Below are 18,841 nucleotides of genomic sequence, written 5' to 3' on the forward strand. Positions count from 1 at the left end.
CCTCACCAAGGGATTTTTATACAAGTCTTTAACCCAACCAGGCAAAAAAGGTCCAAACTTAAATCTTTCAAGTATTTAAATAAAAAGTACCTTTCAACTCGATCAAAGGCTTTTTCTGCATCTAATGCCACTATCATTGATTGATTCAAACAATGTCTTGACACAGGAATCAACGTCAACAGTCTAACAATATTTTCAGAAGAAAATCTATTCTTAATAAAACCTGCTTGATCAACATGTATTAAACATGATAAATACTTCACAAGTCTATTAGCCAATACCTTAGCTACTATCTTATAAACTACATTTAATAACGATATTGGTCGATATGAGGCAATTTTCAATGGGGCTCTTCCTTTTTTGCAATAACTAAGTCTAGCTCTAGAAAAGGATTCTGGAAATGCTTTTGCTCTTCTGTAGCTTGTTTAAGAACATCCATCAAAACAGGAGACAAGACTTCATAAAATTCTTTATAAAACCCTCCTGTAAACCCATCTTCTCCAGGTGATATTCAATATCACTTCTTCAATTTCTAAATCACTGAAAGGAACTTCCAATTCTGTCCTATCTTTATCGTCCAAAACCGATAACTCCAAACTACCTAAAAAAAACTCAACACGTTCCTCATCCTGTTTTAATCAAAGGGATATAAATTCTGGTAAAATGAGTGAAATTCATCATTCATTTCCTGAGGTTTAAAAGTAACTCTTATATTATTTCTTATCGCATTTATTGTCCTTGATGCCTGTTCAGTCTTTAATTGCCAAGCAAAACTTTATGCGCTCTTTCTCCTTACTCACAGTAATTCTATTTAGATCATTGTATTAATTTTTCATATTTATATGTTTGCATTATATTATAACAGTTTCAACTGAATCAAAAAAGTCTTTTTATCCACAGTCGAATTTCGTTGGGATTCCTTCTCTCAAATTGTTATTTCCTTCTCCAAATTTTGCCTCTCTGCCAAATGCTGCGTCTTAATTCTTGCAGAATAATTGATTATCAGACCTCTTAAATAAGCTTTTGAAGCATCCCACAGAACAAATTTACTTTGTACTGAATATGTATTAATTGGCAAATAAGATTGAATATGGTCTTTGATTTAACTTAGAAACTTTGGGTGCTTCAATAACATCCCATTAAACCTTCACCGGTTAGGGGTGTCTACATTATGCAAACCAGAACATGTGCAGGTGCACAATCCTTTATCCAGATCCCTTTGGTGGGGGGGGGGGGGGTCACTGTGTTCTGAATTTCAGATTTTTTTGGATTTTGGAAAGCCAGATTTAAGCCCACCCAAATTATGCTGCTGTATCCACCCCCACTCCATTCCAGTCACACTGATATTTTTGCTCCACTCCTCACCTGCCTGACTCGCGCTGCCATCTCTCTCCCACTTGCTGATGTTTGGAGCTTTCCGGATTTTAGATGTCTGGAAAAAGGATTGTGTACTTCTACTTAACAATGAGGAATGATCCGATAAAATCCTACTCATATACTCTGCATGTATAAATTTACCCTGTAATTGTGCTGATGTTAAACAAAAGTCGATTCTCAAAAAAGGATCATGTCTGGGTGAATAAAAAGAAAAGTATTTTTCTGTCAGAATTAACTTACACCACATTTCCACCAAATTCAAATCTTTCATTGAGTCTAACATCCATTTAGCCATTTTGGTTCTTTGTACAGTTTTTAGAAATTTATCCAACACACAATTAAAATCCCCACCAACCAAAATATTTTCATTAGCTTGACCCAGATTCAAAAAAGTTTCAGAAATAGCATCTTCGTCATTTTCATTGGGTGGATAAACATTCATCAAAGTCCATGCTTCAGCAAAAATTTTACAATTCACCAACAGCTCTCTACCCAATGTGGCAGAGAATGATTCCAACTGAAACGGTATCTTCTTATGAACCAAAGTAGCAACTCACCTCTAGCTTTCGAATTAAATGAAGATGAAAAACATGTCCTACACAATCTCTCATCAACTTCATATGTTCTTTCTCAGACAAACGAGTTTCTTGCAAAAAGGCAACATCAACCTTCATTTTCTTTATATATGCCAATATTCACTTCCTTTTCATCTGATTATTAAGTCCTTTAACATTGAAGGTCACAAAATTTAAATGAGCCATAACTTAATTTCCTCTTGAGATTGGCACTTCACAGAGCAATTACATATTTTAAAAAACCTAAACCCCCCCTTTCAAACAATAAGAAATCCCTGTAAAAAATGTAAAAATCTACAAGTACAAAAGTCGGACCCCCCTCTGTGGACCAGCTGCAGTTAATACCACATTTGACAGATGACTTTAGAAGTAGCAGAGTCAATCACCACCCCCCAACCGAACATTAAAACCCATCAGTCATCCCAGTGATAACACCCACATTGAGCTTGAGCTTCATCTTCAACATCACTCACCAATTCTGATTCCAATTCGTTTCCCTGTTCCGTTCCCAATTTTAACCTTGGGCATTTTCCCCATCAATTCCTTCAAATCTGGGAAGGAATTTGCAAAAGATAATGCACCATAAGGACTCTCAAAACATTGAGACTGATCTGGCCCATAATTCACCTTAAATATCATCGGACACCGAAAAGTAAACTTATACCCTTTCTTCCACAGCACTGCTTTGACCAGATTAAACTCTTTCTGTCACTTAATAATCTCCTGACTTAAATCAGCATAAAATAAAACCCTATTGCCTTGAACTATCATTGGGCTTTGATCAAGGCGAGCTTTCTGAACTGCAAGCCGCAATATAATTTCTCTATCCTGATATCACAAACATCTTAAAAGAACTGCTCTTGAGATTTGACCCAGAAAAGGTTTTCTCCTTCACACCCTATGAGCCCTATCTAAAAAGTCTCGACTCCCAACATCTCTGGAATACATTTCCAGAAATAATTTTACAGGATCTGAACCATCAATATCTTCCGGCAGACCAACTATCTTAATATTAATTCGACAACTTTGATTTTCTAACGAATCAATGTTTTTTAACAAATCTCTCTTCTGGACATCCTAGCCTGTAAACACCTCCTCAATATGATCTATGCTCTCCGCATAATGGTCCCCACAGTCCTTACAGTCAATAAAAATGTCTTCGATCTTCTTAAATTGATCTTGTCTAGTGTCCACTGCTGTTAAACTCTTATTAATATCAACTTGAATAAATGTAATTTATTCACACATACCAGCCATTATTTCCTTTATACCAGCAAATTGATCATTTAAAGTTTCAAAATATTAGGTCATAGAAGACATCATCTTTTCATTTGGTTGGATCAGTTCTGTAGACATGAAGTTGACTTCCATCCCTGTTGCAGGGGCCTTAAAGACTGGGGAAGGTGTCTGTGGTTAAACAACAGCTTTCATTGGAGATGGAGATGTTGTTAAAGCCTAAGGCCTTCCTTCAGTAAGTCCAACTGCAGCAAATAGTCATTCGTGCTCTTCTTCTTCTCGAATTTCTGAGTTGTCCTCCTCCACCTCATACCTGGCTGCCCTACTGTGGATTTCCTGCATGTGAGAACATCCATCCATGCTGAGAAGCTCAGTAGCACCAGATGAGCATCTTCAGATGGGCTGCTGCATACAGTCATTCGCCTTCCCGCGAACACGCGCGCACATTCGGGCACCCACCCCCCTGGTCTCCTTAGTCAAGCCAGGCTTGGATCGGATTCCACGCTCACTCTCCTGGCCCACCCCCAGGCCAAAGATCTTGGCGATATCTTGCGTCTCTGGAGGCGCAGAGGATGCAGACGTTTCTTCCAGCTTCTCTTGGGTTCCACATTGAGGATTTGGATCTATCTCTAACTGCTCCTGAGTTTCCTTCTGGAAGGTCGGCCTTGCTTCTTCTGCACTTTTCACAGGTTGAAAACCTAGGTTTTTTTCTAAGTTGCTGGTAATGAAATGGTATTGTATTAACTGACCAGTATCGGCATGGGCTGGCCACCCTCCTGATGACATCCTCTCCGAGACTCCTCCCTGGACTCCTCCCCTGTGACCCAGGCCATAAAGGTCGAGCCACCTCTTCCATCCCTTCACTTACCTAGCTTGCACGCGGGCCTGCAGTCTTGTGTGTAATAAAGCCTATCGCTCCCCTTAGTCTTTGTCTTTTTGATTATTAGGGCAACTGTCAGTGCCCAACACTGCTGTTTTCCTTTCTTCATTTCCAGAATCCTACAGTAGTAAATTAATGTTCAAAACATTGATAAAGTCAAATAATTCACTACAGTTCGAGTATTGAATAGTTCAGTCAGGGAGAGGTGTCTTCTCACGTCATTTTCCGATGCCATCTTTCCACGAACCCCCCCCTCCCAACCTCCCCTCAGCTGACTCCTTGAACACCATCCAATCCATGAACTCTAGGCAGCCCTGCAGCTGTCTTCCCTCACGTGACCACCTTTTGGTTGTCCTGATCTCTTAAGTGTTGTGAGCAATTTTAGGCCCCATTTCTAAGAGAGGATGTGATGGTCCAGAGATGGTTTAAAAGAATGACCCTGGGGATGAGAGGAATAATTTGATGGTTCTGGGCCAGTACTCGCCCGAGTTTAGAAGGATGAGGCAGGACCTCATTGAAATCTGATGTATAGTGAAAGGGCTGGATAGAGAGAATTTTGCCAGTACTGGGAGAGTGTAGGACCAGTGGGCACAACCTCAGAATAAAAGGATGTCTGCTTAAAACGGAGATGGAGAATCATTTTAATCTCGAGCAGTGATTTTCAAACTCCTCCTCCACACCCCCACCCCCTGGATCATATTCCACTTAATCCTTGTGCCAGAAGAGCTCTGTGGTAAGGAATTACTTAAGGTGGAATGTGATTGGAAAGAAAAAGTTTGAAAACCACTGTTTTAATTGTACGTCATTGACTTATTCTGTGTGTGGTTTCATAACTCTAGAGGAAATGGACCAATGACAATTTTTCTCAAGCAAAATTTTTCCTTCACAATTGGGTCAACGGCAGTCTTTCTCAGCCTTTTTTCCCATTCATATTCCACTTTAAGCAATCTCTTACTCATTTTTCGACACTCCAAGGAATAAAGTCCCAACATGTTCAACCTTTCCTTGTAGCTCAACTCCTGAAGATCTGGCAGCTTCCTAGTAAATCTTCTCTGCACTCTTTCAATCTTACTAATACCCTTCCTGTAGTTAGGTGACCAGAACTGCACACAATACTCTAATTTTTCCCTCACCAACATCTTTTACAACCTCACCATAACTTCCCAACTCCTAATTTCAATATGTTAATTAATGAAGGCCAAGATGACAAAAGCTGTCTTTAGATCCCTGTCGTCCTGTGACACCACTTTCATGGAATTATGTAACTGTGTTTTATCTCTTGCCAATTTCTATCACTTCTCTGTTCAATTTCATAATGTTGACTTCTGGACTATTTTATTGTGCCCCTTGATCTAGAGAGTTCTGGCAGAGCAAAGCAATTTTGTTTTCTTTTGTCAGGTCAAATTTTGTCACATTGATCCAAAAACAAGTATTTTCACCATTCCTTCATTTCAGATTCTCTGCAGCTGTCGTATTGTACCTCACAGTGACGGCATCATGTTTGTCTAGTTTATCCTTTACCCCTCCATCCAGACAGATGTGCTGATCAACGAGTCGACTCCACTCATCCAGCACCACTGCCATTTCTGCTGCTCGGGCATTTCATCCCACATATTGAATTTGTTATTTCCCCTCTTCTTTTTTCTCAGCAAAGAGAATCAGGTTAATTTGATCTTCTTTCTGAATCCCAGTGAAAGGTTATCGACCTGAAGGTTTTAACTCCAATTACTTTTCCAGTAGATGATCCGCTGAGTATTTCCAGCATTGAGTTTTTATTTTACTGCCTTGGTATATTGCTGAGTACTTTGAATGGGAGAAGAAATGTGGGTTGAGTTAAGTAAAGATGTCTAGAATATGGAGTGGATTTAGAAAAATAGACGTAAAAATGGAGGGTCATGGAAATAGTTAATTCATCTTTTTGAATTTTGGAGTCTCCTGCCGGAAAGCGCAGAATACTCATCGGGCTTAATTCAAACCTGCTGGCAGCAAACTCTTAATGATGTCCCATCTTGACCTGTGGAGCCCAGCACATATAACCATATGACCGTTTACAGCATGGAAACGGGTCATATTGGCCCTTCGAGTCTGTGTCAGTTCACATGAACAACTCCACTAGTTTTCACCTCCAACACTCTGGCCATATCCCTCCAACCCCCTCATATCCATGTACACATCCAACCTTCTCTTAAATGACAGAAAGGACCCTGCCGCAATGATCTCTTCTGGAAGATCATTCCATTCTGCCACCACTCTCTGAGTGAAGAAACATCCTCTAACATTCCTCCTACAGTTTTGCATCCTTACCTTGAACTCATGCCCTCTTGTTCCAACCTCCCCTGCCCTCAGGGGAAAGAGTCTACTCACGTCTAGTCTATCTATTCCTTTTATAATTTTGAATACCTCTATCATAACCCCCTTCATCCATCTACGTTCCAATGAATAAAGTCGCTGTCTCCTTAATCTTTCTCTGTACTCGAGATGTTGTAAGCCATGTATCATTTTTGTAAATCTTTTCTGCACCCTCTCCACCTTATCTATTTCCTTCCTATATTTGGAGACCAGAACTGAAAACAATTCTCCAAACCTGGCCTCACCAATGCCTTCAACAGTTGCAGCATCACTTTCCAGCTATACTCTAGTCTATGCTATGATTTATGAAGGCCAGCAGACCATATCTCAGGATAAGACCCACTGTCTTAACATCCCCTCATATGGAAGATTTTGCCTCCCATCTGCACACTTCTGTGCTTTCTCCACGGTTGATCTTATCATGAGATACCATCAGATCCCATCCATAAGGAAGACATTCCTAAAACGGTGATTATTACCCCTTCTGGGCTTTTTGAATGTCTTAGGATGCCACTTGAGTTGAAGAATGGTGCTCAAGCCTGCCAGCGGGTTATAGACACTTTGGGCAGAGATTTAGAGTTCCCTTAGATCTACTTGGATAACATCTGGTAAAAACAATGGCATCACGAATATGCTGTCCAGACCGACTATATATCATATCCAGGGTGACATTGATATTTCTGAATTAGCCAGTATCCAGGCAATGGACCCAGATGTTCAGGCATACAGTCCGGCCATTACTAACCTGGACATACAGCAGAGGGCAGCATAACTGGGTGGCCAACCTTACTTTGTGACATGTTTTTGGGCTACATTAGACCAATGTTTCCTGCATCTTGGAGGAAACACCTTATTGACCAGATACACAGCTTATCTCATCCGTCCATCAGAACATTTGTCAAGCGCATGTCAAATAAATATGTATAGCATGGACTGAGAAAAGGCGTCGTGCAATGTGTTTGCACATGTACCTCCTGCCAGACTGCCAAAATTCAGTGCCACACTAAGGCACATCTTCAACATTTCCTGACAGTATGCAGGCAGTTGGAACATGTGCATGTGGACCTGCTTGGACCATTGCCAGAATCTAAAAACATGAGATACATTCTAACAGTTGTAGAACATTTCACGCGCTGGCCAGAGGCCGTCCCGTTGCCATCCAGTGACACTGAGACAAGGGCCAGAGCAATCATCGTCAACTGGATGGCTAGATTTGGTTTTCCCACATTAATTCAATCCGCGGAACACAATTCACCCACGTTCCCACCAGCAACTGAAGTCCACTTTTAAGGCCCGACTCACTGGTCCCAATTAGGTTGATGAGTTGCCATGCATTCCTTTGGGAGTGCGCACAGCTCCAAAGTAAGATATGTCTGCATTGTACGCGGAGATGGTTTATGGTACGGTCCTTACAGTTTCATGGGACATTCATTTCAAAACCAACTCTGATCTGAACTACCTTCCACAGCTTCGACATGGTATCGTGATCAGCAAAGCTTTTCCAACCCACTGGCTTGGATCCCCTTAACAGAATGTACCCCACCACTCCTGGACACTGATTTTGTTTTTGTGCGCAGACAGGACCGAGGAGTGCTGATACAACAAGCGTATGAGGGCGTTTTCCGCGTGGTAAAGAAGAATGGGTTTGAGTATACTTTAGACATTGGGGGACATTCGCAGCTGTTTAGTTGGGACAGACAAAACCTCTGCCCATTTGGATCCCGCTTCACCCTTTCATTGCCCCCAGCCGAGACGATGAGGGTGTCCACCTAAGGTGCATGCAACTGGTGTTTTACTTTCTGGTGACGGTTCTGGTGGGGGGTGGGGTGTGTATCAGTAATGTAGCGGGCCGAGAGAGCCAGGTTCTTTGGCGGGCACATGAAATCATAAGGCAGACAGCTGGGAACTCATCCATTTAATTGACCGCATGCACGTGGTCCTGCGTGTCGAGGAATGGCACGTTGATCTGTGATTTCCCCTGCCGGAAGGTGCAGGACACTCACAGGGCTTAATTTAAACCTGTGGTCCCGTGGATCTACAGCAAACTCACAAATGATGTCCCACCTTGACCCATGGAGCCCGGGACACGGTGTAAATAGAAGAAGCCTGTAAAGACTGAATAAAGCAGTTTTGTGTTGACTAACCTGGTGTGTGTGTGTGTGTGTGTGTGTGTGTGTGTGTGTGTGTGTGTGTGTGTGTGTGTGTGTGTGTGTGTGTGTGTGTGTGTGTGTGTGTGTGTGTGTGTGTGTGTGTGTGTGTGTTTCATCCATCTCACAGCCTGTGGGAAGATGCTATTCCCCAGCATGTAAGTCTTGATTTTGATGATGGACGTGGTTAAAGATGCTGTTCACTAGATCAAAATGGTCTTTGTACTATTCCTTGAGCCCAATTTGAATAACACTCCCAGTAAATGTCATCTACAGAAAAAGGGAGACCCCAGTGATCCTCACTACTCTGCATCATTGCTGTCTGATGCTATACAGCAACTAGACCATCCAAAGGTCGAGACTCAACTGCGCTCCTGTAAAATCTCAGGATGAGAGCCGTTAGCCTTGACTTTCTCAGGCTCCTTGGGAAGTGTAGGCCCTTCCTGACCGATAAGGAGGTGTGATCGTTCTGTGTATTAATACGTGTGCTGTATGGATGGGAATTTTATGTGATTGTATTGTCTATTCTTGCTCTTTAACAATCTTTAGTGGATAGAAGTAGTCATTGTACTTTAGGATGTACAATCATGTACAGATTGTCTTTAAATAGCCATTTGGCCCAGATGTCTATTCAGTCCAAGAATACTTTCCATCACAGGCAGATTTTAAGCAATAACACCATTCATACTTAAACAAACATTGTTTTTAATTTTCTTTTTAAAAAAAACGGGATCAAACTTTAACTTATCACTATTAACAGCCTTCCATTACCCCCTTCTAATTCGAAGTGCAGGTGTATTTAATGTGCATAAAGTTCTTTGACACAACTCCAAGTTCACCGGTGTCTATCAATTCTTATACTGTGCATAGAATTCAACATTTATGAATTTGAATATGAATGATAAGCTCTGGTGCTTAAAAGTAAATGTTTACCCTCCAGGAAAGCTCTTGTTGGTTTCAGAGAGGGATTTCCTGCTCATTGAACACACATAAACTGATTCCCTCTGATCAGCCACTTTGGTGTCTTGCCAAAGAACCTTGACCCATAAGGGTTTTCCAAATGATAACCTCTTCTGCAGGTCACCATTGATTTCCTTTTGTTTCCCTTATTTCAGGTGAAACATCATTTCTAGCCAGCCATTTCCTGTTTTTCAACAGGCTGAACTGAGAACTCACGACCCATCTTAAAAACAAGATGCTGGCTTGCCATCTCTCTCTCTCTCTCTCTCTCTCTCTTTTAGAAAAAGCCTATTTGGTCTCTCTTCTCTGCTTGAAAAACCACATGACCTTCTTAGAATAGCAAACTGGTATCAGCCAGATGACTGCACTGGACTCAAACTTCTGAGTCCATTAATCTGTTGCTTTAAAACAATAATCCATTTACACCTGCTTTTGAAATTCTTTAGCAAAACAGTCTCCTTGTTTTGTCTTTGTAAAGACTCTCGGCGCCTGAATGACTCACTCTCAGCAAAGCTCTTGTATTTTAAATAAGAGCTGTTTTGTGCAGTGTATGTGTTTGTTTGTGACCTAAACGACTCCTCCAATCTAACTCTTTCAAAAACATCTCTATATACAATGTAAAATACATAATCTGTCACAGGACAGATGCAGCAGAGGAGTTGTGATCAAATCAATGGTGTCCTTGCAAAAAAAAAAGTGGGAAGAGGTATAATCTGTTGAGTGGAGTTTGTAATAGTTTGAAACTTGAACCTCTCTCTATTTCGGGAGACAATTTACTGTCATGTAATTAAAAAGTGTCATGTCACACAAAATTGCTTTTTTCTTGCTATAAGGCAGACAGACTTACCTCTGGCAGAAATTTCCTGAAATGCTTCTTGCAGTCAGAGAAAGACTGAGTGCTCCCCCCCCCCACCCCCCACCACCCCAAACCCTGGGCCAAGTCACTGAGGGTCTGTGGATTCTCTTTTAATGCTCACAGATGTATGCTCCAGTTTTGAACCTCTGACATAATTAGGAACCATTTAGCACTCACTCGTATCCCAGGTCTGATACCTGACACCCTTTTAGCCAGTTTTGACCAAGTCTCTAGCAATCCACAGCCTGGTGTGAGTTCCTTGACTGCTTTGTCCAGAAGCCCACAGCCTGCGTGGGTTCCTCTCTTCAAGTCACCAACAACCTGCCACCTATGTGGGTCTTTCAGCTGCAGAACCCCCCACTGGTCTGCTGCCTTGGTCACTGACCCATGGATTGAATCCTCTGCTTCTGAGATGTTGGTGGGGTGTGGTCTTTCTGTTTTCTGGTGCCCTGCACTAGTCGTCCGCTTCCCCAGAGTTCACGGTGGCGAAGAAATCTAACAAATCTAAATAAAAAAAAAATTAACTAAGAGGAGAATCTCACATGTCTAGAGGGATGGAAAGGGCATTATTACAAATTGAAGCCTGATATTTGAATATTCAGGTGCCAAATTTGCAAAAGCATAGAGTATATATTTCTCAAGCGAAATGTAATTTTTTCCAAAGGAATACAACTTTGAATTTTTGCATGTCATCTTGGCATCCCTAAAAATATATGGGATTTCCAAGTAAGTTCTATACATGTCCTCATCACCGCTAACGTTAATTTAACAAATTTCAATTGATATATTAATAGATTTAATTTGGTCCTTGTTCCTTCCATATTTCTTAATAAAAATAAGGTCAGATTCTGTGGAAAAACATCTCCTATAACTTGTTCCATAAATATTGTAATTCTCCCCAAAAAGATCTTGCATTAGGACAAAGATAAGTTGAATGCAAGAAAGTTGCGATATCTTCACCACACCTTAAACATTGATGTGATAAATCTGATTTTATTCTATTCAATTTCACTGGTGTAAGAAGTAACTGTAGAAGAAAAACTAGTTGTGAATTCCTTCCTCACTGCTGCAGTGTGGAACTTTGGTCAATAGATCCAAAATGCTGCATTGAAGTGAATTAATACAACTCCCCTGGATCACGTGATCAAGAGAGCAAAAATAAATTATGAAAGTAAGCTTGCGGCAAATATAAAAACCGACAGCAAAAGATTTTATAAATATGTCAAGAGGAAAAGATTGGTGAAATCCAGAGTAGGTCCCTTGCAGTCAGAATCAGGGGAATATATAATGGGGTGTAAGGAAATGGCAGACCAATTAAATTCTTACTTTCATTCTGTTTTCACAAGAGAGGATACAAATAACCTCCCAAGGATGTTGGGAAACATAGAGACTAATGCAAGGGAGGAACTGAAAGAAATCAGTATCTCTAAGGACATGGTCTTGGGGAAATTGATGGGATTGAAGGCAGATAAATCCCAAGGACCTGATAATCTACATCGTAGGGTACTCAAGGAAGTGGCCATTCAGATAGCAGATGCTTTAAGAATTATTTTTCAGAACTCGATAGACTCAGGATCAGTACCCATGGATTGGAGGATAGCTAATGTTACCCCACTATTTAAAAAGGGGGGTAGAGAAAAAGCAGGGAATTATAGGCCGGTGAGGCTTACATCAGTAGTGGGCAAAATGATGGAATCCATTATTAAGGATGTAATAGCGGAGCATATGACTAGCAGAGAAGGGATCGGACAGAGTCAAAATGGATTTACAAAAGGAAAATCGTGCTTGACAAATCTATTGGAATTCTTTGAGATGGTGACAGGTAAAATAGATGGGGGAGAGCCAGTGGATGTGGTGTACCTGGACTTCCAAAAGGCCTTCGATAAGGTCCTGCATAAACGACTGGCTTACAAAATCAAGGCTCATGGGATTGGGGGCAAAGTATTGATGTGGATTGAGAACTGGCTGGCAGGTAGAAGACAGAGAATTGGGATAAATGGCTCATTTTCTGAGTGGCAGGCGGTGACCAGTGGGGTGTCACAGGGATCTGAACTGGGACCCCAGCTGTTCACAATTTACATTAATGATCTGGATGAGGGGATTTGATGTAATATCTCCAAATTTGCAGATGACACTAAGCTAGGAGGGGTTGTGTGCACGGAAGTGTGAGTCAGGAAGCTCCAGTGTGATTTGGATAAATTGAGGGACTGGGCAGAAACATGGCAAATGCACTACAATGTGGATAAATGTGAGGTTATCCATTTTGGTAATACAAACCGGAGGGCAGATTACTATTTGAATGGCAATAGATTAAGAGATGGGGAAGTGCAGAGAGACCTAGGGGTACTTGTACACCAGTCTCTGAAGGCGAGAATGCAGGTACAGCAGGCGGTTAAAAAGGCAAATGGTATGTGGCCTTCATATCAAGAGGGTTTGAGTATAGGAAAAAGGATACCTTACTGCAGCTGTACAGGGCCTTGGTGAGACCACACCTGGAGTATTGTGTGCAGTTTTGGTCACCTTATCTAAGGAAGGATGTTCTTGCAATGGAGGGAGTGCAGAGGCGATTCACCAGGCTGATACCTGGAATGGCAGGAATGACTTATGAGGAAAGATTGTGCAAATTGGGATTGTACTCGCTGGAGTTTAGAAGATTGAGAGGGGATCTCATAGAGACATAAAATTCTGGCAAGACTGGACAGAATGGATGCAGATGGGATGTTTCCAATTGTGGGAAAATCCAGAACCCGGGGCCATGGTTTGAGGATAATAGGCAAACCATTTAGGACCGAGATGAGGAGGAATTTCTTTACCCAGAGGGTGGTGAATCTGTGGAATTCATTGCCACAGAGGGCAGTAGAGGCAGGTTCATTAAATATATTTAAGAGGGAATTAGATCTATTTCTTCAGTATAAGGGTATTAAAGGTTACGGAGAGAAGGCGGGGACGGGGTATTGAACTTTAAGATCAGCCATGATCTCGTTGAATGGCGGAGCAGGCTCGAAGGGTCGAATGACCTACTCCTGCTCCTATCTTCTATGTTTCTATGTTTCTATTGCCAAATCTGTTTCCTGAGGAGGTTTTCAAATCCAATAGCCTGAGTCACCTGACTCCAGGTGCAGCTTTAAGATAAAATCCTTGCTGACATCTGCTACATGACTGATGTAAAAACAATTATACTGAACTAATTTATGTCTTGCATTGAGATCCTGATATGGACCTCCCCATATTTGCCAATCAATTACAATATTCAGATCCATTTCCCACCTTTGTCTCAACTTATGAACTTCTCATTTAAAAGTTCCTACTTGTAATAAAGAGGACATCATCAAATAATTTTTTTTAACAATTCCTCTTTATAAGGAATTTCTATTTCAGTACAACATGGTTGGTCCCTACTTATCCTTCAAATATGCTCTTAGTATAAAACGCAAAGCTTACCAGATTCATGTAAAACAGCAATAATTACAGTAATACTAAAGCAAGGGAAAGATCCACTCACACCAGCGTCATATAGACCAATATCTTTACTTAACACAGATTATAAGAAAATAGCTAAATTATTAGCAAATAGATTAGCAGAGTATGTACCGAAAATGGTAAATCTAGACCAAACTGGATTTATCAAAAAAAGACGCACAACAGACAATATTTGTAAATTTATTAACTTAATTCATGCAGTAGAAGGGAATAAAGCACCAACAGTAGCAGTTGCTTTAGACGCAGAGAAGGCCTTTGACAGAGTAGAATGGAATTATTTGTTCAAAGTATTGCAAAAATTCAGTTTACCGGAGAAGTATATTAATTGGATTAAAGCATTATATAAGGGACCATTAGTGAAAATGACAGTAAATGGACATGTATCAAAGCAATTTAACTTAAGCAGGTCAACACGACAGGGATGCCCACTATCACCTTTATTGTTTGCGTTAGCTATAGAACCACTAGCAGAATTGATAAGAACAGAAAATAATATAAAAGGGATAAAAATAAAAGACAAGGAATATAAAATCAGTCTATTTGCGGATGATGTTATAGTGTACTTAACAGAACCAGAACTATCAATAAAAGAATTATATAAGAAATTGAAGGAATATGGAGAAGTGTCGGGTTACAAGATCAACGTAAATAAAAGTGAAGCAATGCCTATGAATGATGCGGATTTCTCAAAATTTAAGAAAGAATCACCATTTAGGTGGCAAATGCAAGCAATAAGATACCTAGGTGTACAAATAAACAAAAATCTCGGCCAACTATTTCTTTCTTCTTTGGCTTGGCTTCGCGGACGAAGATTTATGGAGGGGGTAAAAAGTCCACGTCAGCTGCAGGCTCGTTTGTGGCTGACCAGTCCGATGCGGGACAGGCAGACACGATTGCAGCGGTTGCAAGGGAAAATTGGTTGGTTGGGGTTGGGTGTTGGGTTTTTCCTCCTTTGCCTTTTGTCAGTGAGGTGGGCTCTGCGGTCTTCTTCAAAGGAGGTTGCTGCCCGCCAAACTGTGAGGCGCCAAGATGCACGGTTTGAGGCGTTATCAGCCCACTGGCGGTGGTCAATGTGGCAGGCACCAAGAGATTTCTTTAGGCAGTCCTTGTACCTTTTCTTTGGTGCACCTCTGTCACGGTGGCCAGTGGAGAGCTCGCCATATAATACGATCTTGGGAAGGCGATGGTCCTCCATTCTGGAGACGTGACCCATCCAGCGCAGCTGGATCTTCAGCAGCGTGGACTCGATGCTGTCGACCTCTGCCATCTCGAGTACCTCGACGTTAGGGGTGTGAGCGCTCCAATGGATGTTGAGGATGGAGCGGAGACAACGCTGGTGGAAGCGTTCTAGGAGCCGTAGGTGGTGCCGGTAGAGGACCCATGATTCTGAGCCGAACAGGAGTGTGGGTATGACAACGGCTCTGTATACGCTTATCTTTGTGAGGTTTTTCAGTTGGTTGTTTTTCCAGACTCTTTTGTGTAGTCTTCCAAAGGCGCTATTTGCCTTGGCGAGTCTGTTGTCTATCTCATTGTCGATCCTTGCATCTGATGAAATGGTGCAGCCGAGATAGGTAAACTGGTTGACCGTTTTGAGTTTTGTGTGCCCGATGGAGATGTGGGGGGGCTGGTAGTCATGGTGGGGAGCTGGCTGATGGAGGACCTCAGTTTTCTTCAGGCTGACTTCCAGGCCAAACATTTTGGCAGTTTCCGCAAAGCAGGACGTCAAGCGCTGAAAAGCTGGCTCTGAATGGGCAACTAAAGCGGCATCATCTGCAAAGAGTAGTTCACGGACAAGTTTCTCTTGTGTCTTGGTGTGAGCTTGCAGGCGCCTCAGATTGAAGAGACTGCCATCCGTGCGGTACCGGATGTAAACAGCGTCTTCATTGTTGGGGTCTTTCATGGCTTGGTTCAGCATCATGCTGAAGAAGATTGGCCAACTATATAAACTCAATTATTATCCAATAATGAAAAAATTACAGGATGATTTAGAGCATTGGAAAGATTTACCATTAACACTAATAGGAAGGATAAACTGTATTAAAATGAACATTTTTCCAAGGATATTATACCTATTTCAGGCATTGCCAATACAACTGACAGAGAAATTCTTCAAGGAGTTAAAGAAAATAATAAGGAAATTTTTATGGAAAGGGGGGAAACCGAGGATAGCACTAGATAAATTAATGGAATGGTATAAACAAGGAGGCTTACAACTGTCAAACTTTAAAAATTATTATAGAGCCGCATAATTAAGATACCTATCAGATTTTTATCAAACAAGGGAAAAGCCAGATTGGACTAGATTAGAATTAGATAAAATAGGGGAAAAGACACCTGAACACATATTTATAAATGGGATGAAAAATTGGTACAACATAGAAGTTCTCCAGTATTACATCATCTACTCAATATTTGGAAGAAGATTCATGTAGAAAGAAATAATACAAATTATCAATTACCAAAACTAATATTGACGCAAAACAAGTTACTCCTTTTTACAATAGATAACCTTTCCTTTAGAGAATGGGAGAAAAAAGGGATTAAAAGAATAGAAAATTGTTTTTCAGGAAATAGATTATTATCCTTTGAACAAACGAAAGATAAATACAATATAACTCAAGATACAGCACTGGCATATTACCAATTGAGATCCTACTTGAAGGATAAATTAGGAAGCAGTTTGAGTTTGCCAGAGGGAAGTAACTTTGAATATGTGATAACAGCTACAATGATAATCAAAAGATTTATAACAAATATGTATATTAAACTGCAAGAAAAGGGGAATGAAGAAACAAATGGTAAAACTAAACAAAAATGGGAACAGGATTTAAATATAAAGATAAAAAAGGAAACATGGGAGAAGTTATGCTCTGGAACGATGAGAAATACAATAAATATGAGGTTACGTATGATACAATATAACTGGATACACAGGCTATACATTACACCTCAAAAGTTAAATAAATGGGACCCAACAGTATCTGATAGATGTTTTCAATGTAAAAAAGAAATGGGAACAACAATTCATGCAATCTGGACATGTGAAAAAGTAGAAAAATTTTGGGAAGATCTCAATCAGATATTAAATAAAATAACAGAAAACAATATGCCAAAGAATCCAGAGATCTTTCTCCTAAGTAACATAAAAAACAAAGAATTTGGAATTGATTTGGAGGATGCACAAAAAAGATTTGTTAAGATAGCTCTAGCCGTAGCAAAAAAATGTATTATGTCAACCTGGAAATTGGAAGATAATTTGAAAATACAACAATGGTATATAGAAATGAATAAATGTATTCCATTAGAAAAAATAACATATAGTTTAAGAAATAATATTGAAATATTCGAACAAATATGGGAGCCTTATATTAAACACAATAGCGAAAACCTACTGGGGACAATCACTACCTAAGTTAACGGAAGGAAAAGGAAATGAAAAGAATGGACTCAGTGGAATTTCTGGTGTATTTTTATTGAATGACAACATTGTCTGACTGGTTTAATGTATCCTAGATTTTATACCTTAAATGGACGGGAGGGGGGAGGTGGGGAGGGTGGGAGGGGAGGAGGGAGGGGGGTGAGAAAATGACATTGTATATGTGTGAAAAGGAAAAAATGTGTATCATGGTTAATGTGATTTATGGTGTGAAAGATAAAAAATTATATAAAAAAATGCTCTTAGTTGGAAATAGCAAAAAAGATTGCGATGAGTTATATGATATTTATTTCTCAGTTGCTCAAATGACATTAATTGACCCCTTTCATAACAATCTTCAACATTTATAATCCCCTTACGAAACCAGCTATCCAGCAATTGATGATCCTGAAGATACGAGGATACGAGGATTTTGAATCAAAGCCATTCTGGGTGATGTACATCCACTTACACCAATTACATCATTTATTTTATTCCATATATTAATCAAATGTTTCAACAATTGTGTATCTTTATCACCAACCATTAATTTTGATTCCCACTTGTACATAAATTCTTCTGCTTTTCCCTCTCCTATTTTATTTGATTCTATTTTATCCCTTTCAAAAAAAGAAGCCTCATTTGAGCTGCTCCATAACAATTTTTAAAATGAGGAAGCTGCAGTCCTCTCAATGCAGAATTTGCATTGGGTTACTTGTAACATGGGATTCAATCGGAAATGGGTTCACGTGACATAAAACCACGATGCAGAATGTTTTCTAAGAATGGAACACAAGAGGAGGGTTGTCTAGGTCTCCAGCAGGATATAGATCACAAGATATAGGAGCAGAAGTAGACCCGTCGAGTCTGTTCCACCATTCTTCCACTCAGCCCCACTGCCCAGCTCTCTCCCCATTACCATTAATTCCTTGACGTATCAAATACCTGTTAATCTCTGCCTTAAATACACCCAATGACCTCACGTGGGTTTTACGACGCACTGACAAAATAATTTTTTCCACATTTGTTTTAAATTGACACCCTTTTATCCTGAAATTATGCTCTCCTGTCCTAGAATCTCCTACCAATGGAAACATCTTTGCCATATGTACTCTGTCCAAGCCTTCCAGCATTTGAAATGCCTCTGAGGTCCCCCTTATCCTTCTGTACTCCAACTAGTACAGTCGAAGAGTCGACAATTGTTCCTCATACACTAACCCTTTCATTCCTGATATCATTCCAGTAAATCATCTCTGACCTTCTCCAACACCAGCACATCTTTTCTCAAATACAGCACCCAAAACTCTAATTCTGATTGAATGGAAAGGGAATTCTCCAACGACACAAACACAACAGTGAAATGATATTATGTCTTGTTGATATTTACCACTCGGGAAGGTTCTTGTTGTGTTGTTCAGGGAAGCATTAGTGTTTTTGTGACTCAATGTACCAGCATCTGAAGTTTGTTATCTTTTCAGAAAAGCTTGATAGCTTTAGCATGGAGCAGAGCTGAACCAGGTCTTTGCAGGTATTTAAGGGAGTGTGTTGGCAGGGTTTGTTCTGGAC

General features: G+C 40.4%; 1 protein-coding gene across 4 annotated transcripts in view; it reads left to right on the forward strand.

Annotated features, from left to right (window-relative positions):
• Nucleotides 1-18,841, forward strand: part of LOC138745756 (uncharacterized) — a 404,057-nt gene that overhangs the window by 14,048 nt on the left and 371,168 nt on the right. For 2 of the 4 annotated variants that reach the window (XR_011346485.1, XR_011346484.1), the window contains exon 2: nt 17,664-17,728. The exons of the other annotated variants lie outside the window; for them this stretch is intronic. The gene's annotated coding sequence lies outside the window, so the exon portion shown is untranslated. The remainder of the gene's footprint in view (nt 1-17,663; nt 17,729-18,841) is intronic. 4 annotated transcript variants of the gene reach the window in all.

The sequence above is a fragment of the Narcine bancroftii genome, chromosome 11, assembly GCF_036971445.1.
Source record: "Narcine bancroftii isolate sNarBan1 chromosome 11, sNarBan1.hap1, whole genome shotgun sequence".
NCBI lineage: Eukaryota > Metazoa > Chordata > Chondrichthyes > Torpediniformes > Narcinidae > Narcine > Narcine bancroftii.